This window comes from Mesocricetus auratus, unplaced genomic scaffold, assembly GCF_017639785.1.
Source record: "Mesocricetus auratus isolate SY011 unplaced genomic scaffold, BCM_Maur_2.0 Super-Scaffold_100011, whole genome shotgun sequence".
Lineage (NCBI taxonomy): Eukaryota > Metazoa > Chordata > Mammalia > Rodentia > Cricetidae > Mesocricetus > Mesocricetus auratus.
The window spans coordinates 11,161,165-11,183,359 of NW_024429195.1; the positions used below are offsets into that span (position 1 = coordinate 11,161,165).

Genomic DNA, 22,195 nt, shown 5'->3' on the forward strand with positions numbered 1-22,195 from the left:
AGATCTTAGCATGAGCCGGGCATTCTGCCAGGTTCTTTACATAGATCATCTTGTGCTACTCCCTCCACAAGCGGCAGAAGTGTTTAAGCACCACACAGATGAAGAGACACACACTGTTAGATTCGAGTGTTTCCCTGAAGCCACACAAACGGTCAGAGGGATCTGGACTGGAACCAAGGCAGTGTGGCTCCAGACCCTGTGTACTTCACCCCAGCTCTCTGCTGCTCCTCCGTGTCGGAAAGGCACCGCCACCACCATGGGGAGCACTTCACACAGTATGATTCCCTTCTGCTCACTTCAGCCAAGGTTCAAGCCGCCAAGTAGCCTCCAACAGAGAGCAAGACAATTACTGCCCCTTAGATACAAGGATGCAATTGTGTTCTGATGCTTGTCACTGATCCCCAGAGGTCCTTCCAGGCTTCAGCTCCCCATCATTAACACAGGAAACTCAAGCTGGATGAGGTGGAACACAACGTTTCAAACCCAGCAGTTAGGAGGCAGAACCAAATGGTTCTCTGTAAGTTCAAGGCCAGCCTGGTCTATACAGCAAGTTCTAAGTCAGCTAGGGATATGCAGCGAAACCTCATTTCAAAAAGGATTGGGAAGGATGGAGAGAAAAACACAAATATATACAATATCAAACACGCATCCTAGAAATTTAAAATACAATAATTATTAACTCCACGGGTAACCGTATGACACTAATTTATCTGCGCTAGTTTTCATCACTGTGGCAAAATACCTGGGGGAAAAACACAACCTGTAGGAGTGAAATGTTTATTTTGACTCTTGGTTTCAGAGGTTTCTATCTGCAATGGATGGCTCTGTCTGCTCTGAGGTATCTAGAGAGGTACTGAACCATTGAGACACACGGCAGAGGAACCCTCTCACCTAGGGCAGCCAGGGGGCAAAGGGACGAAAAGTGAGGTTAAGACCCAATACGCACTCCAAAAGCCACACGCACCTCCCATGAAACCCAACCTCCTAAAAGTTCCATCTCATCTAAGCTATGCCTTAGGCTGGGACCAAGACTTTGACGGGAAGTGTCTGGGGGGCATTCATGATTCTGTATCTAACATATCTCAAATGTTCTTCCCCTTAAGTCACACAGTGAGTGCAGCTATTGTATCAAGTGACAAAGTACTTGTGTTTGGGAATACAAAGCCATTAACTTGGGAGGAGCTGTCTTCAAAGCAATGATGACAGGTCAGCAGGATAGCTCTAACCATTGTTTTCCTCAAAGGAATCTGAGGAGTGGGGAGAAGAGAACATTCCATGAGAACCAAGTATTAAAGGTCCCAGCTCATCCCTCCCCTCATTGTTCCAGGCCCCTCTCTATTAGCTACTTGGGCTCCGAGGCACTGAGTGTGACAAGTCAACACCCTATTTTTCCAGTGGGCCAAGAATTGTCCAAATAATACCTACAGCAATAGCGGTAAATAGAATAATGTAGCATGAATAATAAAAACCCAGAGACACATATTGGGGTTCAGGCTGAAGATCAGAAAAGCAAAGCAGCCAACCAGTAGCTCTTACTTCTACCAAGGCTGTAATGGAGATCCTGTCTTCACTGTGACTGGAAACTGAGCCTCAGATGAGACCCTTTGCATCTTCTAGTGCTGGGATTAAAGGTGTGAGCTCTGTTTCTCTTTTAGGCTGATTCGCTCTCTTGTAGCCCTGGGTGGCCTTGAACTGACAGAGATCCATCTGCCACAAAGAACAACAGGGAAAATGTTTCCCTGTTGCTGTGATAAAACACTGACCAAAAGCAACTTTGGGAGGGAAGGGTTTATTTGGCTTACAGGTCACAATCCACCATTAAGCAAGCAAAGCCAAGGTAGGAACTCAAGGCATGGACCTGGAGGCAGGAACAGGAGCAGAGACCATGGAGGAGTGTGCTTACTGGCTTGTTCTCAGTGGCTTTCTTATAGTATGCAGAATCACCTGCTTGCTCTCAGAGGCTTTCTCAGACTGCTTTCTTATAGCATGCAGAACCACCTGCAAGGGTTACTGCTGTGTCTCCACAGCTGATGAAAGTTTCGTAATCTGAACACCCATCTTGTTTCTCTGCATGCCCAATATAATAGCGTACATTAACACTGCTTAGGCTTCACCCTAGAATACAGATGCTTAAAAATATAACAGCTGGGACTAGAGAGATTGCTCAGTGGTTAAGAGCACTTGCTTCACAATTATGATGACCTGAGATTGAACTCTAGCACCCATCTAACAAGCCCACCTAGTATCCGGTGCCTGTTCCTGTACCCCAGCATTGTGGACAGGAAGATGGAGACAGGAGGATTGCTGGGGTTTGATGGCTATCAACCTAGCTGAACAAATCCAACTCCCAGTTCAGCGACAGAACCTGCCTCAAAGGAATAAGGTATAGACGGATAGAGGAGAGGCACGATGCCATGCTCTGGCTTACACACACATGTAGAAGTACAGACACGCATGTGCACACGCACACACGTGTACACACACACGCACACACGCACACACAGTCACTTTCATTTTTCAGCCTCAATGAAGTAATACCAATGAGCTAAGTAACTGAGAACTTAGAACTCATGCCAGAGTCACAAACATAAACAACTTTAGCATCCTTCTTTAGCTACAATGTCAGCACTCTGAAACCCAACAAACCTCCTGAGGACTTATGTTCCCCCTCCGCTACCAGTGTTTTGTTAGGGTACCGCCTCTGCTTTGTATCTATCCTAATGTACAAGGAAGTCAGTTCCCTTGGGTAGCTCAGTAGATCCTTGGTGCATTGCCAAGTTGAGAGGAGATGAATAGATGTAAGCCTTTCTCCTCCTCTCCACGATGGGCCACAAGTTTGTTTGGGTAAATTCTGTTCCTGGATTTTTACAGGAGAAAAAATTGCTCAGCCCAAGATGATTAATGAAAAGCTTTAGAAGCTCAAACATTATATTAAGAGAGTGTCAATTAATAAAGTTTCAAATTGTTGATTTCAAGGTTTTGTATTTTTGCTTATTTTTCAAGATACTTTTGAAGGTCTGGTCACAGCGTCCTTTCCCCCTGGCAGGGGAAAACTGCCTTATTTTTCTCACACCTTTCTCCTTTCTCTGTTCTCCTCTGATGGATTTCTCTTTCTTCCGAATTGAAAGAAAGCAAAAACACAGCTCTGAAGGAAACAATGCCATACACAGTCAAACCTTTGCTTCCAAATTACAGCCTTAGTTAGCTGATTTGATGAAATGACAAAGGACCATGGCCCTTTAAAAAATATCTGTAATGAAACTGAAAAGAAAAGGAAAGCATTAGCAGATTTGCCTGGGGACGCACAGGTAGATGCTGTGCGAATCATTAGGAGGCGGAAGTTTGGTACCCATTGCAGTAACCAAAGCACAAAGGGGTACAGCCCATTAACGAACCAAGATTCCTGCGGAGCTCAGGGCAGGTCTGTGTAGTTGATGGTTTGAGGAAGACATTTTGGTGCACACAGATCTCGTCCTGGGCTGGAGACCATCTCAAGCTGTCAACTCCTCTGGGCATTGCCTGAGCTATGTAGAACCATTCACACAGTGACTACTTCCCACTACAGTTCCAAGTCCAGTTATCAAGTTCTGAGCCAAGGGAACCTGGTGGGTTCCACTGCGATTAGCTTCGTGGTTCAGCTAATTGCTTTTGCCAATCTGCTTGTCTCCCTGGCCTCACATGTAGACATCAGAGGCCCCCCAAGCCCCACTAAGCAACACCCCCTCTAGCCTTCTGCTCAGTCCCTCACAGAGAACTCTGCCTGCTAGTGCCATCCTGGTGATGTAAATCAGGATGTCCTGTGGGCATTTTGAACAAGCTGACTTAATATTTGCAAATTACATAATTTTGTGTTACCAGAAAACAGGTTTGGGGAAAATGTACACATTTACAGTCAGAAGTCTAGGCATGGGTGTTAACGTTTGATACTGACCTTCCTTTAACTAGAAATGATGAGCTGATAGACTCTTGCTAGCAGTGTAGACAGTGGGGAGGAAGGCCAGCATAGGAAACGCTGTCAGTCCTTGAAAGGCTCGGACTGTAAGCCCTTATCATCCTAACTAAATACCACTGTCAGAATAATTCAAATGGGGTGACACTGTGTTAGCTAAAAGAGAAAGCTCTTGCCTTAAGTGAACTTACTCTAATTTTAAAATGTTTGCTGGTCTTTCTTTTTTAATGCTTTTCAACAAATATTTTAGATATCATTTTTGAGCATGAAAAGTAACAAAAGACTTATGGTAAAGTTCTTAAGATTTCTTAAGTAACTGATTTATATGCTACCATACTAAGTGTCCTACATACCCCCACAATGCAGACATACAACACCAGGAAAAGTCATATTATCTCAAGGCAGTGGTAACACTCACACCATCTAGGTTATATCTTGCTACAATCATAGTTCAAACAGGATCCCATTTTAATGATCCATAGTCGCAAAAATTAAGAACTGTCTCATCATAAGACTGGCAGACTCCCTTAGTCTGTGGGAATGAGCACGAGAATTTGGGGAGAAACAGTCACAGGCTGGAGGTCATGGACCACTGCAGCACAAAGGAGGCAGACATACAGAGGGAAAAGAGCCTCAGCCATACTGTTTGGCAGAGTACTCAGCAGTGTAGAGAGCGTCAACACATGACTGTGAGGAATTACTGTGAGGCCAGGAGTGGAGCTGTCTGAGAGCATTTGAAGGGAGAGCATTTGAAGGAACAGCATTCAGCATTCACGCAGGGTCGGGGATGGTGTGTGCTCCTTCTCGCCAGGGTAGAGAAACCCAATCATTCACTGAGTTCAAGGTAAGTTACAAAGAAGATGCTGGTGTGGTAGTGATATGTTGTTAGCGCTTGCCCACAAGTGACAGGTCAAATCAAAATCAAATCTTCAAGCCAAAATCAAAGCCCAGCAATATGCCTCTTGATCTTTGCAATTTAAGTATGTTGCAGAACAAAATTCAATATTACAAGGACACAAAAGTGTGGAGCATCCAACAAAATAAAGTTTACAGTGATTACCATCTAATCAAAATCAGAAATAGCAAAAAATAGCGAAATTGTTATAGTTTTATCCCAGACAGTGTGAACAAATGAACAGGTAAGCAGAATCCTAGAAGAGTTCAAAAAGGATAAAACAGCAATCCGGGGCATGGAAAACACATACATGAGAAGCAACATATATTGGATGGGATTTGTGGCAGATGGGGGCTTAAAGAAACTATGAAAATATAGAGTAACAAAATGCATGCCATAAAAAATCTATGCCAACCACGTAGCAGGAGAGATTGCACAGCATTGAGGACACACACTGTCTTCCAGGGGACCCAAGTCCATACCCACCACTCACGTTAAGTGGTTCATAACTACCTGAAACTGCAGTTCCAGGAGGTCTAATGCAACTGGCCTCCATGGGCACCAGCGTGTGCACGCGAGCGCACGCACGCACACACACACACACACAAATGTATAAATGAATATTTTAAAAGAAATTACATAAATCAACATAGACAAAAAGTAACAATCAACAGTGAACTAGAGGAAACATACAATCAAACAAATATATTTTTAATTAAAGTCTCTAAAAGGGAGAGGAAGAGAGCTAGAGATATTTTTAAGTGATTTTGTCTCATTTTGATAAGTTTTTTTGTAGGGGGGTTGCTAGGCTTATTCTATGGTGATTTCAAATGCATTCTTATTCCTCTTCCTCTACCCTCTTGTGTCTCTCCCTAACAGAAATTCCTTAAATTTTTTCTTAATATTTAATTATAGTTTGTATGTACGTATGTATGTATGTACGTATGTATGTGCATGTCATGTGTGGAGTGCCTGTGGAGGGCACATTCCCTCACAGTGGGAGCATGACAGAGTTCACGGTGATGGGACATACCAGTGAGCATAGAGCCGCAAGTCCTCAGTAAATGAAGAAGCAGAGATCTATGTAGTCTGGAACCCCAGACCATGAATGATACCAACTACACTCAGGATAGGTTTTCCTTCCTCAGTGAACCCCTCCTAGAAACTTCCTCACAAACATACCCAGAAGTGTGTCAACCAGGCGGTGCCAAATGCAGCCAAATGAAGAATGAAGAGCAACCACTGAGGTGAGCAAGGGCATGGCCGCATCTCTCGGAGGGGCTGGCTATCAATTCTACCAACCATGGTCTCCCACTCTCCCAAGAAAATCCACTACAAAGCAGTTAGAGTTGAGTCTGAAACATGGCATTTGTATTAGTCAGGTGTGAATGATGACTTTTCAGACAAACATTTTACCTTACACAGAATTTCTACAACCAGAAGGTAAAATGCATCTTCCTGTGTTTTGATGTTTGTATTTTCTTCAGCAACTCTGTTGATGGGTTATGTCAGTGAAAACTCTGGGGTGATAAAAAAGATGGAATAAAATTCAGGCTGGACCTAGAAGAAATCCATCAATTATTTAAGCTTGCTTCTTCATCTTTACTGACAGGTGCCTGGTACTACAATATCTATACATGTGGGTATACATATGTATGTACACACACACACATATATATATGTATATAAAACATATATAGTGCCTATACTACAATATCTATACATGTGGATATACATTTATATGTACACACAAACACACATATAGTACCTGGTACTACAATATCTATACATGTGGGTATATATATATATATATATGTACACACACATATATAAAACATATATAGTACCTGGTACCACAAGGATATGTGCATGCATAAATATAGTAAATGTACATTGTAAAATAATATATATATGTATGTATGTATGTATATGTATGTAATTGTAAGGCAGACCTATGTGTCAACAGAAGTAAATGTATCTCAGTGGTAAAGTGCTTGCCTCATGTAGTGTATCCAAGGCTTTAAGTTCAATTCCAAGAACTGAAGAAAGGGGAAGAAAGAAAGAATAGAAAGAAAAAGAAGAAAACATTATATGGGTGGAAAGTAATGGTAAGTTGGATTTCACCAAAATGTTTGCCAGATGGCATCTGTTAGATAACTAGTACATGGGATAAATGAAGAATTTAGAAAACAGACAGAAGACAAAAGGAGACACTGAACTGAAGATGGAACCCATATAACAAGGAGGTACACAGAAAGGTGTCTGACACCATTAGCCATTGGAAAAATGCAAATTAATACCACGCTGATTGAATGTTTAAAACCGAAAATGATTTAAAATGCCCAAAGTTTTCGTAAGAGATGCGAATCCCAGATCCTTCAGGCAAGGATGGTGGGACTCTGAAGTGGAGAGACCCTCAGGGAAATAGCACTTTATTAAAGACTTAAACATGATGTGTCAACATTTACACTCTGGGCAGGTAGCCAGATAAGCGAAGATACCCCATACACAGTTGGTTACACCAACTTTATTGATGACAGGAGAAAAAAAAAACACCTGGAGGCAAGCCAATGTCCTCCAATGGGTGAGTACTTAATATAAGCTAGTCCATCTATAGTGATTATGAAATAGACACCAACCTTTGGTGCTCACGATGCCCTGAAGTGACTCTCACAGGCAGTATCTTGGGGGAGGGAAACAATCTTCAAAAGAGTATGTACTATATGATTTTATTCATACGATGATCACTAACTGAATATATTATATATATATATATATATATATAATTAGTAATTTCTCATTGTTGGGTATAGTGCCAGGCAAAGTTAAACAAGAAAGCAACCTTCTACAAAGTTTAGGTTTAAAATTTAAAACATCTGAAAATAAGGAAAGATTTGATTATTGATCCAACACAAAGTAGATGGTTTGTAAGCAACAGAAACACATTCCGCGTGTTTCTTATTTGTCTGTAATGCAGGCTGGGGAGTTCTGAAGACTAAAGTGAAAGTGACTGCTAATTTGGTGCCTGGCAAAGGCAGGCTTCCTAGCTCATAGTAGACACCCCACCATCTCTTGGGAAGTATGCTTATCTCCCTCCAAATACAGGAAGCTGGCTGAGATGTCACCACAGACCACAGCCAGACCCTAGATGAAATTTGTAAATTCCCTGGAAGCTGTGTATGTATCCATGGATACTCGGGATGCTACTAGGAGAGAAGAAATTCAAGAGCAAAATGAGTGTTTTTGATTAATGTGGCTTCCAACTTGCCCATGTTGTATCACAACTGTTATGGAAACTATGGTTTGCTCACACCATGGAATAGTCCACTGGAGATCAAGCTGATTCAAGGCTCTCTTAGAGGCTCTGATGGAAAGACCAAGAGAAAGCTAGTTCTGTGTTCTTGCCCAGGGGCAGACTTGGCAAGGTTCAGTCTGAGTTTGGGGTCAGGATTTTGAAGACGCTAGATTTTCAACTCATGGGAACCTGAATTTTTCTCATTGAAGGGACTGGAGTTATTAGTCCCAATGCCACGGTATGATTGAACTGTGGGGCACTTGAGATATCCTGTGTTCTTTTTTGTACAATATTGTTTGATTAGGTCAGTGCTGACTTCGACCCATTAGGATCCCTTTATGTTGACTCTGTTCCCCTTTCCCCCTGAAAACTGCATATAAGATGCTGTAATTCGTGATAAACGTGTCTGCATGAGCCATCCGCTTGTGCAAGACCTCCTGATCCCAAACTTCCCTATCTACTTTACTTCCTCGTCCCCAGGCCTTGCTTGCTCTCTCAGGAATCAGTCACTGAAGGATGACTGGCAAGTCCAAGTCAATCAACAATTGTTGCACACAGCTGACAGCCAGGATGTCCCTCTAGGAAAGAAGCCTGTATCTGTCCTGGGTTATCCAAGGTTTATGCTGCTGACCATGCAATGAGCTCCTTTGTATGGTGGCACCTATCGTTCCAAATGTTTAAGGACCATTCTCAATCAAGACACTGTGGAATACTTCTTTACACTGTGTGAATATATGTTGCCGTGATTGGTTTAGTAAAGAAATCGACTGGCCAACAGCTGGACAGGATTAGGGTAGGGAGAGAGGCAAACAGAGAATCCTAGGAAGAAGGGTGGAGTCGGAGGAGTATCTAGCAGACACAGAGAGAAGCAAGATGGGCATGATGTGCTGAGGAAAAAGTACCAAGCCATGTGGCAAAGTGTAGATAAAAGTATGGGCTAACTGAAAATGTAGGTTATCTAGAAACAAGCCTGAGCTATTGAACAAGCATTTGTAATTAATATTAAGCCTCAGTGTGCTTACTTGGGAACAGCTTGCAAGACAGAAACTTCTGCCTACAAGACAACTATATTGTGGGCTGATGATAAGTTAAAAACATTACAGACATGATCAATCAGCAATGTGTCTAAGGTCTAAACTCCACGTTGTCTTCTGAGCAAACCATCTAAGAGGGCTTCATTGAATTTGATGCATGCTAAACTGGAAAGGGGAGGAGGTATCCCTTAGTATACCCAGGTCTAGAATACTGATACTCTAACTGCATCAGCTTTGAGCCAAGTGCAAAATGCCGTTGTGGGTAAAAAGTGTGTTTTAGAAAGACAGCGTCCCCTGTGCATGATGTTACATCCCTTTGCCACAAATGACAGCTACAGTTTATATGTTAAAACCAATCAGCCAAAGGAAAAAAACACACCAGTGACAATCCACACTGCATACAGTATAAGCAGATCTTATTCATTCATGTCACATTGAATATACATAGTACATATATTAGTCCTGTGTTTTAATAATGGCATAGTAATGGGGTGGATGGCTGCTTGGGAGGTTTATACAGTATCTTCTAATCTGTGTTCAATATAGTATTTGGTCTACCTGTAGAAACACTTTCAGAACATACCTTTCATCAAGTTTTAACCCACAAAGTGTGGTTAGTTCCAGCACCTCCCCATGCTTTTATATTTATTTCAGATGAAGTGTGTAATATATAAGGTCTCTAAAATCTCAGCTCAGTGACAAAGAGATCAAATTGCTACCGTTTTTATATTGCCTCTACTGTTCAATCAATGGTGTGCTTGCTTTCTGTATGAGAGAGAGCTATTACTTAGAACTTGTTTGTGCTAGGTTAACATGGCAGCACTGGGAACTTTTACACTCAAAATCGGCTTCAAATGGTTGTTAAGTTCTCAATGTCAAACTGTTAATGACTTTTTATATTATAGGTCATTACTTTCAGTGACAATTAAACCAAAATGGCAGATTAATGATCCTAAAATTATCTATGTCATTGTCATAGTCATGTCTATGGGTTGAATTATGAATATTATTTCATATGAATATTTTTTCTTTTAAACATTTTAACTTAAGGTTTTGAAATAAGTAATAAAGTTTGTAAAAAAAAAAACAAACAATAGCAACAAAAAACACCCATGCTTCTGATGTGCTGAGGCGATGGAATAATTTTTTCTGAAAACGTTACAAAAAAAACAACATACCTAAAAACAGGGTGAGTTTCTGACTTACCTTGGACCTTTAGGTCCAATATCTTAGATGGAGGAAAACCTCACAGGGGAAGAGCCTTCTGCAAAAACCCCCCATGGCTTGGTGAGGTACTAGGTAAGCAAGGGTGAGTGCCGTCATCATTCAGTGGGTTTTGCTTAAGACACTTACTTAAATTTTTAGGCTTTTCAGCAAAAGAAGGAAGACTCAGGAGAGCAGTCAGTGATCAATTGACAATGAGAAGAGGAGACCGAATTTATCATCCTGGCTTCTTCTAAGGGCCTCTGCGTTAACAGCGTGGTCCCCAGCCCAAGGTATTATTGTCTAGGAGTAAAATCTTTAAGATATGACACTTAAGTCACTGGGGCCACAACCTTAAAGAGGTCTGTGGGGACCCAGTGGCTTGCCTTTCTCATTGTTTCTCTTCTTGGACATGAGCAAAGCAGTTGGCACTGCCACATGTTCCTGTGTGGTGCTCTGGCACAGACCCAAACACCAGGACAATCAATAATGGACTGAAGCCACTAAGACTGTGACCCAAAGTAACTCTTCTTCCTGTGTTTATTACCCCAGGTATTTGCTAAGATAAGAGAAAGCTACTTACCCAAGCCTGCACTGGAAAACTGGCTTCATTAAACTTTATCAAAAATGCTCAAGCAACCAGCATTCTAGAAAATGGGAACTAAGTGAAACTAGAGCTACAAGTCCAAGCATGAGCCTCTAGTCGGCCAAATTCATGGATTGCAATGACTCAGTCTCATAGAAGGTCGATTATGGAAGATGAAACATCCTCTCTAGAGGATGGTGACAAAACTTTGCAATTTTTCTGATCCCCATTGTCTTAGCTGGGGTTTCTATTGCTGAGATAGAACACCATGGTCAAAAGCAACTTGGAGAAGAAAGGGTTTTTCATCTTACAGCTCACAGTCCATCATTCAGGGGAATAAGGACCAGAACTCAAGGCAAGAACTGAAGCAGAAGCCACAGAGGAAAGCTGCCTGGTGGGTGGTTCCCACCACTTGCTCAACCATAGGCTTGCCCACAAGCCAGGCTAGTGGGGTATTTCCTAGTTGGAGTCCCCTCTTCCAAAAGGCAAATGCTTATATCAAGTTGACATATAATTAGCCAGCATAGCATGCCTGTGTACCACACGCATGCAGTGCTCACCGAGACAAAAAGAGGGACTGGAGTTACAGATGGTTGTGGCCTCGATATGGATTCTGGGAACCCAGGTCATCTATAAGAGCAGCGAGTGTTCTTAATCACTGAGTCATCTCTCCAGTCCCCTACCATATCCACTTATCTCAAAATTAAAAAGAAAGAAACATTCCATGAGAATATACCTGCATATAACTTTGTTATTGGAGTTCTCAGCATCCATCTTAAAGTACAGGTGAGATTCAAGAATAGTCATAGGATAAGGGGAAACTTATGAAGGCTGCAAAATATGAGTAGCCAAATGAGAAACTTGAAACTAAAAACTCAGCAGCGAACTGAGAGATGCATGAAACTAGCTTAACAGAAGGTACAACAGAGTGTGAGGGAAATGTCGTTTGGGAAAACTGGGCTATAAAAATGCTCAGAGAAAGACACAAGGAGCAGAAATAGTTACAAAAGCATTAAAAGATGAATTAAAGGGTATTAGTAACATGCCATAAAGTACAAAGATCTGGACGTGAACATTTTGTTACTTCATGGAGAAAGAAATGATGATGCAAAATTATATATGAAGACATAATAGCCCCGAGTTTCCAAAAACCATTGAAATACATCAAATCATAGAGTGTTCTATGAATTAAGCAGGAGGAATAAAAGGCGTATTATGTTATAACTACGAGAAATAGAGTGTTTTGGGTTATAGAGGATGCTCAGCAGTCACAGGGACTGGCTGTTCTTGCAAAGACCTGGGTTTGGTTCCAGCACCCACCACAGGTATTTGTAATTTTAGTTTCAGGGCATCTGATGCCCTCTTCCAGCCTCTGAGAGCACTAAATATATGTGGTGCACAGACATACATGCATAAAACACTCATACACATAAAATCTTTTATAAAAATGAATAAAATTATGCTGGGTATTGTGGTCCAAGATTTTAATACCAGCACTTGGGAGGCAGAGGCAGGCAGATCTCTGTGAGTTAGAGGCCAGCCTGGTCCACAGAATAAGTTCCAGAACAGTCAGAACTGATAAACCAACCAACAAACAAACCAGAACTAAATAAAATACTAGCAGAAATCATTGAAAACAACCAAAGTAAAGATAAAAGCAACTAAAAACAAACAATTCAACAACCTTACAGCTGGCTTCTCAGTAGAAACGACTAAATTAAGTGTGAAATGAATTCCATAAAAGTGTGTCCAGTCCATGACACTCTAACCAATTAAAAATAACTTTAAACATGAGGTAAAATATTTTAAATAATATTTAAATAATTAAATAATCAAAACCAGAAAGTTCATTGCCAGCATGTACTAAAGGAAACACAAAACAGAACTCTTAAACCCTCAGCAGGGACCAGACAAGGCAGGGAGGAACTGATGTCTGGAAGGAGTGTGTGAAGCCATCATAGCAACAAAAAATAAAAGTAAAATATACTAATTAATGTTTTTCTTTTTAAATATTCATTTATTCATTTTATGTGTGTGTGCAGTTCAGAGTATATGTGAGTGCATAGTATGCATGCGGGAGACTATGGGGGTCAGGAGAGGGCATCAGAGCCCCAGAGTCTGGAGTTAGAGGCCGGTTTTCAGCTGCTAGAGTTAGCCTGGGTCCTCTCACAGGCAGCTAGTGCCCTAACTACTGAGCTATCTCTCTGACACTAACAATTGTTTTAATAAAAAACAATTGTCAATCTTAGGCTTTTTCCACCATGTCGAATACATATTGATGCTCAACACATAAAATATATTTTTCAAAAGATAAGCATACTGTTCTTCTAATTTACTTTATCTATTCTGGAATAATGGTAAAGAAAAAAATAGCTCATTAAACAGACATATATTATTCTATACTGGTTAATCTTGCATTCACACTTCAAATAATTGCCAAATGCTCAAAATGTCGCTAAGGGTGTCAAGGCAATAAGTTGAATGTATTTATTACACATGTAGACAAATTACATTTTTTAAACTTGTAAATATAAACTGTCACCTATGATCAATAAAAGCAGTGCGTCAACACCCTTAGTCTATGAAGATGCCCTTACAATAGTTTCCTGAGAGTCTGTGAGCATGGAGATTCATCACTTCACTATATATGGGAAGGCTTGGCATGGCTAAGGTAGCTGGGATAAGCAGCTCTGTGGGAAGCTCTGTGTACTGCTCTCCAAGTATCTGCATGCCAGGACCAACAAGAAAACTGGAAGTCCCCATCTGTAGGCAGAGGGCACACAGAGGGTGCGTAACAGACAGTATCAAACATTATAGATGAGTCAAGAGTACATGTAACCTTTTGGACAGCCCTGTCTCTGTATACTTATTTTACAACGGTTAAAATTATCCTCCTAAATCCCACAACCCCCACCCCAAGAGCATTCATACAAGGAAAAGAATGCAATCTGCATTAATTACTTTCAATATTTGACTCATAACCCTATCATATGTATAAGGTGGGAGGATCATAGCTTGCCACTAGATCTATATAGGAAAGTAACTCACACACTGAAAAACTTCCTTTAAAGAAACTGAAATAAGACCTGCTTTGGTTCCATACATCTGTTATCCAACAATGGATCATTTCAAACACTCTATTTGTTTAGCTTTTTCTCAATTGATTATAGGTTTTCTTCACAGATATTCATTTTTTATCAGATACCATAATGAGGTATCGAAATGAGGCTTCTCTATTTTGTGAACAATTATGACCATGAAGCTAAAAGGAAGCAACTTTCTACATATAACTGTACAAAATTTTCAACTATAGCAATGCAAAACCTATAAAGAAAGCCCTTGAGTGCTTTATCGAGTTAGGTTTTAAGTTCTCGTCTGGTGTTTGTCTCACTGGAAAGTCCATGCAGAGAGCAAGGCAGTTCTTATTTTTCAGGTTGAAGCTATTGGTGTGTTCACACGATGGAAAGATTATTTATCATAAGTACCGTTATAATGAAATACTTTTTCATTACAGCGTCTTTTATTCATGAAAGGCAAAATCATTTGCTGGCTCGCTTTGTTCCTGGAACGTGCTGGAGTGCTAAATGAAAACGCAGCTCAGCTCTCCAAGCGCCAGCATGCTGCAAATCAAAAACGTTGAGCGAGGAGGTTAAAATGAACCTGATAAACAAATAAGCCCTTCCTCTCTGCCAACATTTCCATTTTGTACAGCACATCCAGAGAGGTCTAGCTGTAAGTGTTCCCGCTCCTTAGTTCTAGAGGCCATTTGAGCCTTCCTTACAGATGACACTGACCGCTCTGTATAAGTCACGGAAAAGAAAAATCCTAGCAAGGTATAAGCAGGCTCTTACTTTTTGTTATTTTTTAAAATCCATTCATTATAGGCTTTTTAATTTTTCTACCACATGTATTTATTGTGTGTATGTATGTGTGTTTCTCAGTGCACATAACCACGACATATATGTAGTCAGACGACAGCTACCAGAGTGAGCTCTCTCCTCCTATCATGTGGGTCCCAGGGAGACCATTCCAGTCATCAGGCCTGGTGGCAAGTGCCTTCATCTGCTGAGCCTATCTCGCCAGCATCGCTTATCTAATAATATACAAGTATCTGTATGTACATGCTAATACACTAATATACGGTGCATGTATGCATCCCTGGACACATTGGGTGAGAGGTGAAATTCTGTGTGACACAGATGAGCTTGTCCAACTGCTATTACTGTAGAAGAGCCACAGATGTGTGGCTTTCAGTGTGGTCTTTGGGGTATCATCTTCCTTTTTTTTTTCCCAGCATGAACAATGCTTTTGCCTGACGGGATGCTCACCTTGGTGACCATAGGTAAACCACAATGAGTTCTCCACCTTGTGACTATCGTGCATACACAAGGCCTCCCCGCTCACCTTTCCATTGTATTTTGAGGATTTATACTGGTGTGTGACCACTTACTAAAGGCAGATGCTTTAAAAGAAAGATGTTGAGCAGAGAAGCAGAGAAAACACAAAAAGCAATTTTTACATATTGACTTATTTGACTCATTCAAAAAATGAGTATTGAGCAGCCTCAGTCACTGACTCTGGAGGAAATGGCCTTTAATTTGTGTTTTCCAAAGCTTGGTGATACACAGTAAAACAACCAAAAAGCAAAACAAGACTCATGCCACCTACAATGGATCATCATGTTCTGTCAAATTTAGGACATGAACTTTCAACTTAATTTGCTAAATATAATCATGGACGCAGGCTATGGCTTCTTTTGGTTCAGCATGCATTCCTGGGAAATAGCTGTGTCTGGGCTCTCTCATGTCTGACTTCTCCCCTCATAGCACAGTGAACGGAAAACTTTAGGAATCCTGGCACAGCATCATTTAAACCAAAGCAACTGATAATCAACCATAGGAACCCTGTGATGGCAGGCTCTCCACAGCAGTAGGTGACCGAATGCTGCATCTGTTGAACAACAACTGGAAAATGACCTTTTAGTGTAAGAAATTGTGTGGCATTCACACAATATAAGGGGACTATTATCATAAGTTGGTTTCATTAGGTAAGTATGTTAAACGTCATCTGTCATAAGTATAATATGAAAAATGAACTCTGCTCAACTTGCAAAAGCATAATACCTACAGACATCTAATTCTGTGGCAAATCCACAGAATTCTAAGCATCATTTTCACTTTTGAAGGTATTTACTGTCTAATCCCAAAGACAGGCCCTTGCACACCTGCAAGGCAGGTCTAACAAGCTTTGCCTGGGTTTGTACTTGAGACCTTGGGACAAAACTCCAAGAGACAGTGATAAGGGCTCCTGATGTAAACAAGACTTTAGTGAGGGGGCGGGGAAGGCTGCCAGGGAACAAAAGGAAAATGTAGTCTAGACATGGGGAACTCTGCCCGAAAGTTCAAGAACCCACGTTCCTCTCATCTGCTTACTCAATTATCCATTTACAAATAGGCAGTAAATATGTGTGTAGATGGGTAGTATTTCAGAGTTAGGTGTCATGTTAATATTATATACTTTCAAAGATATTATCTTTCAGGGTAATGTCAATAGATTTGGTATATAATGTTTCTAATTCAAATGCATGTATCTACTTAAAAACACCACGTACCATGTACTAAAATGTCTTACCAACCATTAAGTTTCTTGTAAGATGTCAAACACTAATCGTCATGAAATAATTAGTTAAAATTTCAAAAAGAACATGAAGACAAATCCACTTGTCTTAACACTTTATACGACATTGGTAAATGGAATATAAATCTAACATGTCTTATCTTGGCCATTCTTCCACTAAGGGATGTTATCAGTAGCTAAAGATATAGTGAGGTTTGAATGAAAACTCATCTAAGAAGCTCCAGTCTCATTGCTTCTTAGTGAAAAATGTGTAATCTTGAATTTTATTCATGTTAAGAAAACTTTCTTTTCCATGTGTGTTACATGTATATTCAAGAGTAAAACTGGAAACAGGGTACCTTGGAGAGGTCTGTGGTTGGGCTGGCGTGTGTGTGTGTGTGTGTGTGTGTGTGTGTGTGTGTGTGTGTGTGTGTGTGTGTATGTGTGTGTATGTAGCATGTGCAAAGTCCCAGGGTCAATGTCCAGTTCAGGGGGAGAAGGGAAACCCGTGTGAGCTGAGCAACCCAGCTCCTGTTGTGCCTCAAGCATCTTGTGTCTAATTCTATCCAGGTGAAAGGACCAGACATTCTATTCCTGTGTTATAGTAATTGAAAACTTAAAAGAAATACAGAGTTGGAAGAAATTCAATTCATTTTTAGGAAATAAGTAAAAATGTAATTTTTATTTTTCAGGGGTTTTGTTGTTTATTTCCTTCAGGCTTTTTATTTTATTTTATTTTGGTTGTCGTCTTGTTTTGTTTTTCACAAGCTATCATTCTGTAGCCCAGGCTACTTTTGAACTCATGAACCTCCTGCTTCAGCCTCCTGAGTGCTTAGATGCCAGGGCTACACAAGGCTTTGTTTGTTTTCAACACACTGATTCACCATAGAGTTAAGCTGTGAGGTTTGAGCAGTTCGCCTTTTCCCAATTGCTAAAAAGGGATCCCACTTCTAATTCTAAGCAGAAGGAAAGACAAGCGGTGACTGACACAGGCTGTCGCCCAGAAATATTGGCCCCTCCCTTCTTCGTCTCTCCTGTCCTCTGTAAGCACAGACTCTTCTTGTTACTGCCTCACAAAAGGGAGTCAGGGTAACTTCTTCAACACATTTTACAGGCAGTATTTAATTAATATATATCATTAATTTTACTGCAGTTACTATTTCTCAGAGAATAGATGAAGGTATACTTTTATATTAGTATCTAAATTAATTTTAAATTTATCCTTGTTTGTGGCATAAAACTGTGCCCATGTGTATTCTGTCGTGTCTTAGGAAGCCATCATCCTGTGATACTGTTGTGTTGTGCACAAACTAAAGTTGGAAGGAATACTGTTTAACATTGGCTACCATGGTAGATCAAGCTGCTGAGCTGCTCTCCTCTCTACCCTATTCAAGCTGAGCTTTCAGATACATCACAGGGATATTTAAAAGGTTTAAATACTTCATTGCATTTACCAAACAGTTCATGGAATGAGACCATTTTAAGTTAGCATATTTTCAATAAAAGCATCTATCTTTACCTTTTAGTTTCCCAGGTGACTCTCTTCCTAAATGTCTTTCTCTGTCTCTCAGTTATTTTGTTGTTGTCACAGCTGTTATATCAAAGTTCTCCATGATCAGTCTGAATCTGTGTTCACTTAATGAGCACAGCCATGTTGTGACTGCCTCTGCTTCAAAATAAAAAAAAGGAATACCCTCAACTCTCCTGGAGTCCTGAAGCTGTGCATAAGGAAGGGTGGGAAACACAAAACCTAGGGAGGGTAAGGCAAGTCATCACTATAACAAGATGGAGATAAATACCCAAGCACGGTTGGGTTAAACCGGACGCTTGGGGGCGAGGGGAATGGACAGAACACAACCAAGGTTTTCACTTCGGCTTGTCTCAACTTCAGTTTTAGTAAGAGTCACTTCAACAAAAGCTCATGGTATTTGATGGGTATTACATTAGTCAGTGACGCCAGTTTCTGATTAGCCCAGACAACACAATTTAGGAAGTCAAGATGTACGTTGGAATCTGATCTTGTAACTGTCTGGCGCTGATGATTTTAGAATAAAATGTAACAGCCTGTTATTCCCTGTTCACCCAGCTTGTTTAAAAAAATCTAAGTGGCATTTTCAGGAGAAAGCATCCGTGTAACGTGTAGTCTTCTCTGCCAGCCGCCTGGGGCCTGGTGTGTAGTCCTGACTACTCTGTCCTTCTCATGTGTCCATCTTCACTTACAAACCTCTGATTTCTCTGAGCATTGTTGTTTAAAAGTTTGTTATGGAACATATGCATGCCTATCTTTATCTTGGCCGCAGTATATCCACTATGTAAAAAAAGGAACCTCATTTTAATCCCCAGCTGATAAATAGAATCTTAATTTATTGAATGGACACCAGCCATTCTGGAGATTAAACCTGTGGGAGTGAAATGAAAGAGTTTCCAAAAACATAGAGGTTTGATTTCAATTCAGAGAGGGAACAAGTCGAGACTCTTACAGGGAGTGCAGCTCTTCAGACACTGATCTGGTTTAAAATAGAGTAAGCAGACAGTATTTGCCCAGATGATCAGAAGTATTTATTATTTCACAACATAAAAATAATGACTGTGTCAAAAACACAATGACTGCACACAGCTTTGGCTGATCACTGTCAGCTCAGGTACAGCGATGTTTAAGGCTTATTATTTCAAGTAAAATTTTAATGCCATGTTCTTCCTGCAGGAATCAGTAGACAGGGCCATTGAGGGCTGATAAAAAGCCCATCTGCCTCTTACACCCATGATAGCCTGATGTGACACAGTAGTTTATAAGCCACAAGTGGCGGCGAAAGCTCACTATGTCTGTCCTCTGGATGAGAGTATGGGACCAGGTAGGTTTTTAGCTCTTTGGGTGGATGCGGTTCTTCAAGTTTGAAGTATACACACCAAACAAGAAACCACTTCCAACATTCCCTAAAGGAAAGGGATAAGCCGGCAGCCTCTGGGATTTCCAGTCTCCATAAAGTCCCGGCTGATTCAGACTCTACTCTGTGGAAAGCTATTGGGCCTGTTACTATTTGGATAATTAAAGTAGCCGTGTTAACACATTTCTGTCTTGGCCTTCTAGAAATAAATGCATCCCAAGAATAAACAATATAAGATTGTAAATTCAGTTCCTTTCTCATCTTTGAGAATAGCTATAAAGAGGAAAGCTGAAATGTGATTCATCGCTTAAGGTCAGTGATTTTCACAGAAGCCACCCGTGCTTGACAGGTTTAGCTGAAGAGGTGTTTGCTTTCCATCCAGCCTAAATAACTGATGCTAAGATAGAATGTGCATGGTCCTTTCAGATCTAGCTTCTCAAAGTTCACATGTGCAAATCTTTTCATCTTACTACATCCACTCAAAGGAGTGAGTATGTGGCAACCCGGATGTATCCCTCCAGTCTACCTGTTTGTTTTCTAACTCTTTGCCTTTCTTGACATAGTCTATCCATCCTCTGGCCAGTCAGTGTAGAGACTCGTTCAGGCAAGGCAGAGTTGCACACTACAGCCTTATCAGAAACTAGACCAGTATCTTTTCTCCCTCACCCGTCCTACCCTGTATGAGTAAGACATCATAAATCCTTTGATAAATGCCCATTTACCTGGCCCTCTACGACTGGTTCATCTCAGTAACCAAGCGCCCTATTAACCTATTAGCAGAGATCATAGCGAGCTTCATTCACTTCAACCATGGCAAATCCAATTTTGATCCTAATTCTAAATTTCGGACGGAATTACCCCTATGTCTTACTACTCTGTTTCTCTTAAATACTTAATGTTTCCTGGTTTACTGTCCAGAGGAACAGAAGTAGGCGTCACAAATATAACTTTAAATAGCAAATCGTAACACGGTTAACATAGCCACCAACTCCTACTCTCGGTGTCTGAGTAAAAAAAAAACTCTGTTAAATCTTTTATTCTCTTTAAAGAATGTTTAAGAGCTTCGTGTTGTGATAACTACGATAGAAAAGTCAGCAATTCTATGAGCCTGCTTGGTTTATTTTATCTCAGTTTTACAAGTCTGTTCTAAATTGCATTTTTAAAGGCACAGTGCAAGCCTCTCCTCCCTATTCCCACTCCTTTGGCTAGGTAGTTTACTTTATAAGTAACTTGCTAGCATTTTATAGCAGTAGAATTTAACGGCTGGGTTCCCCCTGAGAAACCGTGTCAACATGGACATGACACAGTGAGTGGTTGGAGAACACTGGTGAGGTCTCTCTGCCCAGCTCTCCCAAACCCTCTTTCTTTCTTTCTCTCTCTCTTTCTCTATCTGGAGTCATAAAAGGCAGCCGAGTTCGCAGCTGGAAACAACAAGTTGTGCCATGGATCCAAGCTATCTACTCAGGTAGCAAGCAGGGTCCTTGGCTCAGCTGGAATCTTGGTTGCCAGCAAACTAGGAACCACCAAACCTGGTCCAACCTCATGCGTAAAAGTGCTTTTGCTGCCTGACAGAAGGAAAATGACGCAGAGAGGAATAGACCCAAAGAACAGCGATCGTTGTACTCCCTTCGTACCCTCAGCCTCAGCCTCGGTGCCTGCTGGAGAGCCATAGGGCTCACCATATGTGCCCAAGAACCTTGTCATTTCCATCCTCCCCTAAGGCTTGGGAGGCTGAACACAAGCACCGAGCTCCCCAGCACCGCGGGGCGTAGAGGCTGATCCTTTGTTTACCATGTAAATCACACCAGGGGTTCGCTCCTCGCCCTCACCCCTGCCTAACAACAGGATGCAGAGAGAGCCTGGGAGCACCCCCAAACTCCCCCTCAACCAGGGTCACCCAAAAGAAAGCTTCGCAAAAACCTTTCCCCCCAACCTTAAAAAGCAACCAAGCTGCTGCACCCTGGTGACTCGTAATCCCTAAGGGATGCCCGCCTCTCGGGAGGGAGCCTGCTTCCCAGGAGGTTTGGAAAACTTAACCAGGATCCCAGTTGCGAGGCCAGCGTCTTGAGCGCGGAGGCTGCACCCTCTCTTACCTGCAAAGTTGCAATCCGGTGGCTGAAGTGACTGCGGTGGACTCGGCCGGCGCGCGGCACCAGTGCTGCGCCGGGTGCCAGCGTAGCCGGTCAGTTCCGATGGGGTTTCCGTAGTCGCTGCTGAGTTTTGGAGCATTCCAAAGGGAAAAAAAACCCGCACGAAGCCGGAGCCCACGCAGCTAGCACGGAACTGGGCGGAGTGAGGATGCTGGAGAGCCAGAGCAGGGGCGCGGGGGAGGGGCGGCCCGGGAGGGGGCGGGGTGCCCAAGACTACAGCTTCACCCGCCGGGCTCTGATGCTCTACCCCACCCTGTCCCCCCCCCCTCAAAGTTGTGTTCCCAAGGTGGCTACAGAGCAGCCGGGAGGACCGCCCCCACCCACCCTGGGTCTGCCCGACAGCGGTGGATGCGCATCCCACGCACCTCTCCGAGAGCGGGTGGAAAGGACCCACATACACCGCGACGCGCCACCCCGGGAGCATCGCTCCGGGTCAGCCAGTGGGCAGGGTGACTCGCTACACTCCCGCAGACACCCAACTAAGTCGGTGGCCAGGACCGACCCCTAGGTCTAGGCTGCTTGGCAAACACAGATCTGGGCTTTGGTGGGGCCCCGCAGTGATGCAGAACTTCACTTAGCAAA

At 41.9% G+C, this 22,195-nt stretch overlaps 1 protein-coding gene across 3 annotated transcripts in view; it reads right to left on the bottom strand.

Moving 5' to 3' along the window:
• The window catches only part of Trpc4 (transient receptor potential cation channel subfamily C member 4), a 158,152-nt gene extending 136,389 nt beyond the window's left edge, over positions 1-21,763 (bottom strand). For 2 of the 3 annotated variants that reach the window (XM_040754429.1, XM_013118661.3), the window contains exon 1: positions 21,557-21,762. The gene's annotated coding sequence lies outside the window, so the exon portion shown is untranslated. Of the gene's footprint in view, positions 1-21,556 lie in introns of all 3 variants that reach the window. The other variant, XM_040754428.1, reaches the window with a different exon arrangement.
• Between the last annotated feature and the right edge of the window lie 432 nt (positions 21,764-22,195).